Source organism: Argiope bruennichi, chromosome 1, assembly GCF_947563725.1.
Source record: "Argiope bruennichi chromosome 1, qqArgBrue1.1, whole genome shotgun sequence".
Classification (NCBI taxonomy): Eukaryota; Metazoa; Arthropoda; class Arachnida; order Araneae; family Araneidae; genus Argiope; species Argiope bruennichi.
This window is the reverse complement of record NC_079151.1, coordinates 21,859,348-21,873,557: the sequence shown is the minus strand read 5'-3', so window position 1 is coordinate 21,873,557 and position 14,210 is coordinate 21,859,348.

Sequence of the window (14,210 nt, the reverse complement as noted above, 5' to 3'; positions counted from 1 at the left end):
ACAACTTAAGGGAACGAAAACTTTAAGCAGTTTAACTAATAAAAGGAATTTTTTTTTCATGTGTTTCAATAAAAGTATAAACAGAAGTAGTTGTACATTTTCATATTATATTCAAATTTGCTTATTAACTATATTAGACTAAAAACTATTTAATTTCTGTATTTAAATACTATAAACATTTGTTAGTAGGATTTTAATTCCTGAAAAAGGAACGTTTCAGGTTAGCTTCTATTTATTTCGTGTAAGAAAATTCGTATTTTAAGAAAAATATCAATAATTACTTTTTTCCATTTCTTACTTTATATTACTAATGATTTAAAATTCAATTTTAAATCTGATAATCCCTGGATGGTTTGAATTAATCATGTATAGTTAAAAGAAATTCTTAAAAAATTATATTTTATATATATATATATAGGTGTAATCAAAAATTCCTAAGTACAACAATTACCTAAATAAATGCGATTTTTTCATCTCTATTTTAAATTAAATTACACCAAATAAGGAAACTGATCAGCACACATTTGTGGTTACAAGGAAAATTCTATAATAGATCTTTTGTCTAAATTTCAGCTGGATAAATTTTTTGTCTCCATAAAAATAAAACTCTTTTAGAACGTGTTACAGTTTTCAACTTTGAATATATATATATATATTTTTTTTTTATTAATCTCAAAAAAGTACTCTCTAAAATGATTTATTTTTCATATGTATTAAATCATGTACACGAAGAGTTTGCAATGCATTTATAGCCTCTAGGAAAACTACCTTTGAAAATAGTTTAATTGTAAGATTTAAGCACATCAAAATAATTTCTTCTCTAATAATATAATGGATATTTTTTAAATGTTTAACATTATGCATTGCATTTTTTTAAAATTCATTCTAAATCCCTAATTAATGTTGTAATTGTTTAGAATCGATGCTATCCTTCATCAGTTATCCATTTACTTGCTGCATTCATTATGATTATCCCGATAATTCTTACAAAAAAATTACGTTATTTTGTCGGATATTTTAATGACAAAACCCTAATAATAAAATTGCATCTTAAATAGAAAATGCGTTTACATAATTATCTACTCACTAAATTCTTTATTTAAAACTTCATTTCAGAGTGTGCATCACTGTATACACAAAAACAGAAACTAATTAGCTATAACACTAGACTGTGTCAAATTTGTAATGTTGATAGTCAACTCAATTATCTGACTAAAAATAAAATGACATTTACATTGACTTTAGAGAACATTAACGAAAAGGGGATACGATTATTGACTTTTTTCTTTCCAGAAATGATTAACTGTTACTTACTGGATCTTAAAGGATGTGTATTCATTAAAAAGAATGTTTACTTTGGTAATGATAATAATAACATCTTTAAATGCTTAATTTGATTAATTAAAGTTTATTTAGATAGTTTACATTACCTTAATTTTACTCCCTAGAATTTAAAAAGATATTTCGTTATACTATTAAGAGTTCAATGAAAATTGTAACAGGTGTGTTTATTTTGAAAGAAACGCTCTTATTCTAAAGAATACTTAATTACAAAAGAAGTTTAGAACTTACAACGAAAGCAATCTATTTTGAGAACAGAAAGACAAATGGTGCTATCACTTTAAAAAATGTCATTCAAGTTGTTATTTTAGTTTTGTAAATGGGCCGAAATCCTTTATAAAAATTACATGAAATTAAAAGTTGGAAACTCAGTTCTATTTTGATAATTTAATTTATCTATTCCGGAATTTAAAAATACAAATATGCACATTTTTTTAATTAAATAATTTTAAATGCAGTTCAACAGAAAATTTAGAAAATTTTAAAATGTTCTATTCAAATTTTTATCATCGACAAAAGATATATCGGATCTACCAGCGTAACCTAATGAATCATTTAATACTAAGTAGAACAGTTGATGAATTTATCCATCTTTATTTCTAAATATTTTAACGACAACTTTATGGGAGAGACATTTTTTTTTTTTTTTTGCTTTATATATAAAAGGTATATTATTATACATAATGGTTTCATTGAACTCGTAATAATCCATAGAATCTATTCATACTGCAGATAGCTTTGCACTTTGTTCGTATTGTTTCAGTTCAAATGTGGTAAATACAATAATACTAAGTTTTAATGAGTGGCAACAACCTGAATGCTGTCTAAATACATGTACGATTTTATATTCGATTTAAAGAAAGACTCGGCGAATGAGGAGGAGCACATTTTATTGGAGAAAATTTCTGATTTCTAAGGATATTCGAGATTCAATATAATCCATAATAGCGAAACATTACCTTTTTTCAATAAAGAGAAATTTGTTAAATTTTCATTAAATTTACTTTGTATAATGATATAAATTACAAGCTTGAATGATGCGGAACTGCATTATCTAATTAATTAAAAAATTAAGATTCAAATTTAAAAAAAAACATTTCTTGATTAAAAAATAAAGATAACGTTTGTAACTAATGATCAGGGAGAACAAGTTGCTCTATCAGAATGGGATTCGTATTTAAATAAGAGCTAACTTCTAACAGGAAGTCATTAGTGGCGTGGCTGGTGAAATCTGTGGAATCGGAAACGTTAATTTATTGTGTTCTGCTTTGTATAAGATAGATGCATATACATGCCGTATGTTTTATCAAGGGAAAACTGTAAATATCATTATTAGTAAGAATGTAGGAGAAATTTTTCTCCATTGTAGTTTGCAAGAATTGTGCAACTCGCTAATTGGGTGTGTTTTCTTTTGTTGTCGTATTTTTGAAATAGTTACAGGTTTTGAATACACAGTTAACGTATCATAACAAAGGCTGATTTTAAAAAAAATCTTGGAAACTTAATTCATGTATAGTAGAACTGGAAGAAAAGAAAAAAATTCTAAAAGTTGCATTACATTTGCTCTTTTTTAAAAAACTATAAACTATACGTTTAGTTTACAGAAATTACCGTCAATTTCATTTGAGTGAATTCTTAGAGAGAGCTGATACTGTTTATTTTTCAGATTTTATTAATATTTTCAGTGTTGTTTCGAAGTACAGTTTCCATACTTCTAATGAATAAACAACTTCTTTGAAATAAACAATATATTAATCTTATACAAATTTCTAAAATGCATGTGTTACGGGATATCTGTGCAATATCACAGCAATGATACTCGAAAATAATGATGAATATGGTGATGACTAGGCCGGTATACCGGGATACCGAATACCGGTATTTTGAGCCATTTGTACAATTTTGTAATACCGGTATTCACAAGTTTAAATACCGATTTTTAGGTATTTACTAGAAATTTTTTTTACTTGTCTTCACTATATGTTCAGGGGTCGCCAACATAGCAAAATAGTATACGTTTCTGTTTTTATGTCTCCCTAACTGACGAAATTAATTAGACTGTGAATACAAAGTTGCATCGTACAATTAAGAGAAGTGATAAAATACTGTTTTACAATGGATTGTAAAACCCTCCAAGCTTTTGCGCAGGCGTTAGTATGGGTTTAATTTGACAAAATAGGAGCGAGAGGAAAGTTGAAAGGAGATGTTTAGGAGAAGATTCTGAAACACGTTGGAACAGTTTACTCTTAATGATAGAGTAAACTCTTGAAACTGAAAAATCCAATACAAAAAGCAATAATCGACTTAAGAATGCAAATTAATTCTTCAGATAGTGGATTCGACATAATATCCAGAACAGGTTGTTATAACTTAACATAAACTAAATATTAAAATTGACTGTTTAGGATTTATGTCGGAGAGATTCTAATTTATTAACAGCTAATGCAACAATAAATTTCATGTTGCAGTCACTGAAAGGACAGCACACATCACTATCTGAAGAATTTTATATTACATTGAAAAAATCGCACAGAAGAAAGACATATCGAAATAGAAAATGTCTTACGGTATTTACATAATTATATTGATTTTAAAAATGAAAAAGAAAAGACTAACCAATTCAAATCTGATCAAATTTATAATAAATTTTCTTAAAATTGTTTTATCCACAAACCTATCCACATTCAGAAGAATTCGGTACAGTTATCGGTGATTATGATGGCACTAATGTGAAAGGAATGGTCTCTTGAACAAAAATTAGAGATGTCGAAAGAGCGTTTTCGACAACTGATAATTTTTGCACAAAATTACGTTCCAGGCTTAATGACATTATAATTGATGCATTATGTTTTTTAAGATCACATCCCCAAAAATTGTAATAGTTGCACAGACTGAATAGTTAACACTATTTTGCTTATCTAAACATTATTATTGCCAGGCTCTCCGCTAAACACTTTCAGTTGATCCCCTCACATGTTGGTTTAAATGGCAATGAGATAGAGGATAATTTAGCTAAGACTGCCTAAGCTGATATATTTCATGGTGATGCACACATAACTTATTCTGAAATCTCCTCTATCAAAAAGATCGAGTCGAGTCCACTTTGGAGAGTCCCACCTGATTACCCTTGGTACTTTGGTAAGAGTTCCGGTTGGCTTCACCGTCTGAATATCTGTAGAAAACAGCAAACGGCTCTCTCGTTTTTTTAAGTAGACACACCAAATCCCTCACCTTCCAACACGGACGGAGGATCTTTGCTGAATGTCCTTGGTGCAAGGCAGATTAAACCTCCCGCAAACATATTCTTAAATGTATAGATTTTACGATTTTTGAGATTTTAAGGAATCCGCTATTGTTTTTGGACTCTTTAGAGATCTTTGGTTTCATGGAGGTAGTATAGCGCAGCTAGAAACAACAACAAAATTTCCTTGTGATTTAAATAAAGATGTTCCTTTACTTTTTTGCGATTCTTTATATACTGTTATAATTTATAAGTTGCAAATTATTTTTTGTGATATTTACATTCTCTAATAAAATTGGTAAATAAAACAAAGAAACACCCGTGTCTTCTTTCTTTTCCTAACATTTCTAATACCAGTATTAAAACCGGTATTCCGGTATTAAGATCTAAAAAATATCGAATACCGGTATTGAACTTTTGATCCGATATTGCAATCCCTAGTGATGACATTCTATGAGAAATATCCTTGTTTTGCGACAAAATTAAGATGAAAAAATTAGGGATACATATTATTGAAACTGATTTTTATTTATATAAAATGAACAATTTTTAAATGTTTAATCGTCTCTCCAAATGCCTGATAATACTCAGATGACCTGCAGCACATGTTTGTTGATATTGACTTAGAGAACCACAAACATGCTTCATATTTTTAGATTATATTAAGGAGCATGGAAACATTCGAAAATGAATGTTGTAAAGTACTTAGACGTTTATTAAGTATGATGTTGTTTAATAAAAGTTTTAGTTCATCTTAGGAAAAATTATCAAAATAAAATTCAGTAATTCCTTATTTGTTTATGAATTAGATAATTTTTATACACCGTAATCAAAGTTTCATTTTTAAATACTATTAGATTAAAGATTTAAGTAGATAAAATATCTCTATCTTGTTGAAATTACATTTATTAGTGAACTTTCGAATATAATCTCTTCATCAAAACAGTATTATGAAATTGCAAGTTTTTGTACCTCAACTTCAAAATGAGTAGTAATTTCGTCTGTTTAGAATTTTTCAGCTTTGGCAAAGTAAGTATTTACATGGAAATAGTATTACACCTCATGCTCTTAACAGATATGGAGGAAGGGGCACTTCAAGGCTCTTAACACATTGCGTACGGCATTCTGAGTGCTCAACGCCCTCCCAGAACCCGCACATTTTTGAACGTTCTAGAAGCATGCTTGACAAGTAATAAGACGCATATATAGGCATATTTTTAATTTTAATTTGATATTATATTTACATAAAGTAATCTTAAATATTACGATATATTTCATACATGTATTTATTATGAAAGATATTTTACATTTTAACTATTATTTATTTCCCAGACTTGAATAATGCGTTAGGGGGTGATATTTGGTAAAGCATATTCACTTTAGTAATGGTTTTCGACACGATTTGCAGAATCTTGTTTTAAGACATCAAGGACAGCTAGCTTTTCGCTCTCCATCTGTTGCGGACCGCTCACGAGTTTTCTCGTGTTACGTGTCCCGTCTGTTATTGTTTCCTAAAAACGTGCTGTACCAGGCATATGTCTTAGTTTTTTGCGGTCCTTCATGTATTAAACTGCCTCTGGTTGGTCATGCGTATGCATCGATTTAGCAGGAAAAATATGAAAACGAGATATCTCGTGAACAGGCCAAAACGTTTGGCCTGATAAAATCGAGAAATGTCTTGACCCATACGCAATGTGTTAATAGTGTTTACCGCTTGAAAACATCATAACAATGTAATTCAGATTCATATTTCTGTAATGCAGATGTACCAGAAAATTTCATATCTTAAAGATATAGTATTTAAAAAATAATGCGTTTTCAATACAAATAACTGATGCACCCTATGTTTTATTACAGGAAATTATTAAATAGTCAGAGTTAACTTTAAAATCAATTAACCAATATGTTGATTATACCTAAAAAAGCCATTTCACAGTATTATATTTTCTTATAATAAAATAAAATAGTGATTGCTTATTGTGTTTTCGAGTTGCCCTTCTTTACTTCGAGGGGGACTAAAAATTAAATAATAAAAATATGCTTAGGAACATAATTAAATAATAAAAAGAGCTTAGGAACAAGAATAGATAAAAAATCGTTTGTCTTTTTTAGTGTATTCATATAAAATTTCATTTGAGGATTGTTCGTGGTTTAAGATTTACCGATTCCAATTCAACAAAATTCATTTACCGATTCCAATACGATATAATGCTTGAATTGAATATTTTTAAATACTATTTAAAATATTCGATATTTTAATCATTATTAAAATCCTAAAGAAATTGGAGAAATGTTTAAATTTTTAGCTGAAGAAGTCATCAAATAATCAAAGCCGTTCTCCATTCCATCATGGATTTTATTAAAGTTTATGCTTTGATTATGAAGTAGAAAGGTTACTTAATAATTTGAATATTTAATCTTCTTCAGAAAGCGCCTGGATATAATTTTTCTTTTAAATCTATAAAATTCCCATTTCATCATAAACATACTTTTATTTTACTGATGAATATTAATTACAGAGAACCATTGAAAGTAAACCACTGATTGAATTTGATTTCCTAAGATTATACACTTGCCGATTTATTTATATCGAATAAAAGCCAGCATTCCAAAGCGGGAGAAATTAATTAGAATTCTAATTCATGTGAGAAGGAATGAGATGATTGTTCGATTTTTTTCGTGCCTGTTACTGAAAAGAATTGGAATTCTTCGTACAATTTTAAGAGAAAAAAAAGAAAATTAATGCAAAATATGTTCGCTGATGTATAATTAATTTAATAGCATAAAATTAGCCTTATATTCAATATTTTTTTCTGAATTTTTCAAAGACCTTCCGACATCTTATTTAATTTTATATTTTACTAGTACATTACAGACAAGAAGTCATTTGTTCAAGAGGCTTAATTGCATCTTAGTTAAAAATGCAATTGTTAATAATACTTCAAGAAAAGTGTTGGTTGAAAAATACTCGAAGTAATTCAGGCGCACCTTTTTTTAAAAAAAGAAGAAATGTGTTAATTATAAATTACTTAAGAATTCCAGATTTTTTTAATGATATTTAATGGTTTGTTATGAAAGAGTTCAACCATGTAGATCTTTTACAATTTAGTAATTTTAATTCAGATTCTCCAGAAATGCAAATTACCGGATAATAAAAGAAATATATATGTAATGAGGTTTTATTAAACCTTTAATCAAATAAATGCTTTACTGAATGTAACATGGCTTTCATTAATTTGATAATATTCTTTTATAATATTTTTATTATTGGTTGTAGGAAATAGAAAATCTAATTTCAGGGTAAACTTATTTAAATGTTAATAAATCCGTGTTTATCTTTATAAAAATGCAAGACAAGTTTTATGCTTCTAATAAAAATCAGATGTGATGATCTCTTCAGTTAAAATAATCTCAGAAAAGTTAAAATTCATCGAAAGTAGTTAATAAATTTTGGTTATAAATTACATTCACAATAAGAGAGCAAAGTATTCCATTAAAAATAATTTTTTTTATTACATTGTATTTTAGTTAATTGTTTCAATCAGACATATATATACAGAGAGAGAGAAAACATTTACAATGAGTGCAGCATCCCATGACCAGATTAATGCCATTTAATGATATATATAAAAATGAGTGAGTGCATCTATGAGAAATGGCATTTTTTGGCACTCTTACTGCATTTTCCGACTCAATATTATAGTAATATTATTATTATTAATAATAATAATATTTCGAAAAAAAGAGAAGAATAAGAAACGATTCTAATCACTCTTTTGGCCAACAAAAGTTATATTATTGTTGGCTTAGCCATTTTGGAGAAATCTATGGCGATGTTTCTTTTTTTGTGCCGTAAACAAATAATGCAATTCTCCTGCAAAATACAGCCGTTCAACAAATACATTTTAAAATTCTATCATATAAGATGACGGTACTAGAATCACAGACCCTCATTCATTTTGTATAGAATTTAAGTTCATTTATAGTATATAATATTAACGATTTCAGATATTAATTATATATTATTAGAAATATAATTGCATCGTCCCAGTAATATCTTAAGAAATTTTAGAAAAACTATATCCATTAAATATTATTTACTGCTTAAATTTATTTGCTTTCTGAAAGCATAAATATGTTTTAGAGAAAATCCTTATCATTAATTAGTAAATTCTCGCCATTCATACAAATATTTTCTTTACTTTATGGATTTAATTCAACTTTCATGCCTTTCCAAGTCTTTAGAGCATTGATTATAAATGTTAAATCTAAAAATAGCTAGATAAAATAGTTTTAGCAATCAAAACCTACTTAGAGAAATTTAGAGAGTTATTTAGAATAAAATGAATGAAAAATCACAAATTTGCTTTTTTTTAAGTAGTAACTAGAAATTTATTCACTTCAACCATAAAATTATTTTCGAAAAGTTGTAGTAAGTTTTATTCATTCAAAGATATCGTTTTAATGTCTAACGCAAGGAAATTATTGGAAAGCTGGCGTAGAAAAACACAGCCCAAAAGATTAAAGTTACGGTAAGTGAAGATAAACGGCTCTTTTGCGATTTTAATAACAGCCGTTTGGAGATTCATATGTTGAATTTTTTTATATACTTTCAATTTTTCTATTACTTCAACTTTCATTTCGGGGTATATCTTACGATATTTTCTCCCGTTTTGATTAGAAGGCACTTACATGGTCTCATAAAACAAAGCCCTTGAAAAGAAATTGAAGAATATTAATATATTTGAGAGAAAATAAGTTGGCATATTAAATATTTCTGAAGAAGAATGGAATAAATCTTAGTATTTCTTCTCATATCTCAAACTTTAATTTTTGACTAAGTGAATGATATAGAATAAGATAGAAGCCACTTGAAAATGATTGAGTATGTCGATTTTTAAACAAATAATTTTCTCATTATATTTAGATTATTTATTATTAAAAGTTGCTGAAGTCATTCTAATAACAATTATACAATACATTTGAAAACAGTGATAAGAATCTCAAGAAGAAATTATTATTTTTTTTTAAAGATAAACTTGGTTTCTTTTTATTTTTTTCAAGTTAATCAGATCTTTAGAAAAATACAAAAAAAAAGTTTTGCGATGAAGATCGTCAAATGATTTATCATAATTATTTCATTATGAGTTTTATTGCATAAATTTATTCATTCAAGATCTTTGCAAGCTATCATGTTGCGAAACATTTTGAAATAGGGCTGATGTTGCAATCGAGTAAACTGTAAAGGTCATAAATTACATATATAAATCATCATATTGTAGATTTAAAATAAAATGGACGATTTTGTTTCCTTTAAATTATAAATGATCTCAACTATGCAAAAAAATAATGTATTCCGACATCCTTTTAAATTTTAATTATGTTTTAATTCATTTTTTCCAAAAAATTATTACAAATATTTTCGAACGTGCAGATTGATTTATTTCAAAGTATCTCTTTTCTAAATAGATAAGATATATTTAATCCAAATAGATAATTTTAATAATTTGTTGGATGAAATTTTACCCTACATGATTTAAAAGAAAAAAAAATGTTTCTGTTAATCCTTTAAAGGGCCATTTTTTTCTAGTCATATTATGTTAAAATATTTTTAGGCTTGAAATTAAAATAAGAAAAGGGATTCATTTAGCTTATTAGATAAATTTAATTTGATTAATTTAATAATTAAGTAACAAACCAAGACACATTTTGCGTGAGATAAAGAATTGAAGCATTTAAGTTTCTGTCTTTCTAAAAAAATTTGTCAACCTACATAATTTCATACAAAGATTGATAAATTTGGTGAGAAGCGTACTTCCCACGGCCCTAGAAAGGGTTGAGTGAACGAAGTAAAATTCGAAAATTTTTAGTTGGGAAGAATTTCACTTAGAGGATGAGATTGTAAATTATTTGTTATCAAATGAAATTAATATATCAATGGGAATAAGTAAAAGCAGAAAATCTGGGATTATTTCATAATTATTAAAATTACTCAACTCGAAATTTTCTCTGTTTACATATTTTACAAATTACAAACAGAAACTCACATTTTGGAAGAAAAATTAGCTGTTTCTTTTTAGTTTATATAAAAAAATTAATCTTCATTTCGGTTGAATATATCTCTTCAAGAAAATAAGAATTAAACTTTAAGAGCTACTAAATCAATCAGTTATCTGTTATTTTATGTAATAATTCTAAGAATATAATTTTTTTGATTTTGCATGCTAGAATATATACAAGAACCAATACATAATTAAAATTTGAAAGCCATATGAAATTTAAATGTGCCTTTGAGGTCTTTAATGGCATTTGATTTAAATATACGTTAAATTAAATTCATGAACACATCCTCAAAATAAAGCAATTACTTTTAAACAGAATTTTGATAAAATTCAAAGTTTTCAGAAACAGATCGTGGAAATAAATCTTTTTACAGAAGTAAATATTGATATATTGATTTATTTATTCATAAGAATAAACTATGAAATCGTATAAATGGCTTCAATATATTATGTTACCTTTAAACAACAGCGAAATTTTTTATAAGTTTCCCTTTAATCAAATGATCACATTTTTTTAAGGAAATTTTTCTATCACGAGTTGCCAAATATTCTCTATTATATAAAATCATATTAACTGCAAAATAAATTCTATTCACCGTAGAGATGGAAAAAATTAATTTAAAACTCAAAGACTAGCATTAATAGTTATTTCAAAAAATTACATAGTTCATTACTAGAAATATGAGAATAAACTCAAAATTCTAGCTTCAAAGTACAAAGCAAAATAGGAAATAAGGTGAAATTATCAAAGAAATATCCTGCTGAAGTTAATTAAAAACAACCTTGGAAATATAATTTTGATTATAAACTATGCATCGAAATGAAAAAGGGGAACCCAGGAATTAATCAGCTCAAAGGATAAAGCTGAAATATTCTTTCTTCTAAAGCCCATAAAACTTAATGAAGTAAATAATGAGATATATTAAATTCTTTTTCGTGATATTGCAACCTGAGGTGACGAAGAAAGGCTTTCGAAAAGAAATACTTTTACAAACATCAAATTTGCGTTTGCTTTTTAGATGGTTTAATTAAAATTGGGGCCTATTTTTAAACATAGGATAAAATAAAGAACATCGTTTAGCTTATTGCAGCATTTTCATATAAAAAAGGATTATATATTTATTGATTATTTTGCAATGTGTTAAAAATTTCTAAGCTGATGTTACATTTTTAACTTTCAAATTCTTTTTTATATAAATTTCAAACTTATTATTATAAAGTATAATATTAACGTTAAAAATTATATTAGTGAAATAAGAAAATCCTTACTGTATTAGAAGAACAAACTACACAGCTTTTGTAAAATAAATGGCTGCCATAACTTTGTTTAAATATTCTATGTTTAAATTTTTTTTGATAATACGTTCAAACACAAGCAAACAATTACAAAACATATAGCAAAGTATATCGTAACAAATTGTATATCTATTTTGTTCATATAAAATAACTAACAAATACAACCATAAATCAACTCTTAAGAAATTTCCAAATTCCTTGAGTCCAAAAAATATGAGTTTTTATTTATGTCTATATGCCTGTCTGTGAACAAGATGACTTAAAATCGATTTGTAGTAAATGGATAAAATTTGTTGAGTCATCACGAAAAAGTGCAGATTTCTATCAAAGTTTGAATAAAATCCATTAAGAAATCTACCTGTCCATTTGTCCGAATATAAATCTATACGATATCTGTAAGACGAAGAGAAATGAATCAAATTTAGAGCATTTGTTTAACGCTAAAGTATAGATATCCACAAAAGTTGGAACCAAATCCATACAGAAATTGATCATCTGTCTATTTGTGCTGTAAAGTACTGAAGGACTAGACGATTTGGTGAGATGGCGACAGAAACTAGATTTAACTAGATGAAACGACAGAAACTAGGTGCCGAGTGGCAACGTGGAGAAAGAAGCGTGGAGCGGAATGATGTGGTGTGCGTGAAAAAGGAACACCATAAGGAATAGTTTATTAAAATTTAAAATGTTTCATGTTCAAATGTTATTCTTTGTAAAATTGTGTAATGTAGTGATCGTCCCTATGTGTCAAAAAAGAAATAAACCAATTCGGTTTAAAAATCGGCCTGTTTCTTTGGAATAATCCATGCTACCATATTACAGTATTTTCATAAACGTAAAAACCAGATAACAAGAAAACTCAGTGATTTAAATATGTACAATTCGCATGTCATTGTGTAACTGAAATTATAGTTTTGCACCAAATTTTAGTTTTAGTCTAGTCGGTAAAAAGTAGTACAATGTATACATTTAGTACTCTGGCGCTTGTTTAATAATCGTATTCCAGAAATTAATCGCCAAATAAGAATTCGCTTTAGATTGCACGTTGAAAAACTCTTACACAATTAATATTCGCCATTGTCATAGTGTAAACGAGAATATACGAGAATTCTCATTGAATATACGAGATATTTGTTAGGGGATGACTTTCACTGATTATAATTATGTTTGTCTGATGCTCTTTCTTCCTATCTGTTTGTGAACAGGTTAATTAAGAAATTAAGCGAGTCAATTGAAATCTGGTATTTCAGATGCAGTATATGTTTACAGATACAGGAAGTTTAATATACAAAAATTTGTAGATTTCTGTTCAGAAGAAATCTGTCTCTCCGAGTGTCTGAAATTAATATGATAACTACAAAACGAAAAGAACTAGGAGGTTAAAAAATTTTGATATATTTTTATAATTTAAAGTGTATGCCTGTATTAAATTTGAAACGAAATCCATAGAGAGGTTGACCGTCTGTATTTTTACACGCATACAAATGTGATATGTCAAAGACCAATGATTTAAATAAAGGAAATATGTTATACGATTTTAGTGACTGCAACATGGTATTTTGTATCAAATTTTGATTTCAAATGATCAAGAATAAGGCATTCAAAATGCATATGAAATTTTTTAGTAATCCTGCATTAACCGCATTCCAACCATTTATCTCCAAAAAAAAAAATCGGGAAGTTGGATGCGTTGGAAGCAAATGCGTTTCTTCATTACTATTGTTATTCAAATAAATTGTTAATAATGCACAAATAACGATTTCTTCTACTAAGAAGCACACAACTCTCATAAGTGGGAATTTGAAAATTAAAATCTAAACACTCATGGCCTTCATTATCACTCCCTAGTTCCATACCCATGCAGGGATTGAGAGGATAGAGAATGCGAGAAATTTTCTGAAAGGTCACTCCCAATAATTTCTATGAAGGAATTTGAAAGAAATTAAATATATAATAATAATGCACATCGACGATGAAAGTTACTGTTAAGCAATTATCCCTAGAAGTATGTTGCACTTAGATATGACTTTATGAGACGTTTTGATTTGTATCAAGATGTGAGAAATGTTATGAAATTAGGCATGATCATAAGGTAATACAATAAAAGGAAATTCCATGCAACAGCATTGACCCATTTACATGATCGTATATTCTTGTTATCAACTCAGAAAAGAGTAAAATAAACCTAAAATGATATTAAGTAAGTTTTTGATAGGACGACAGCTTCATTTTTACTGATTTTTATTTATATGTTTTGCATTTTATGAGCT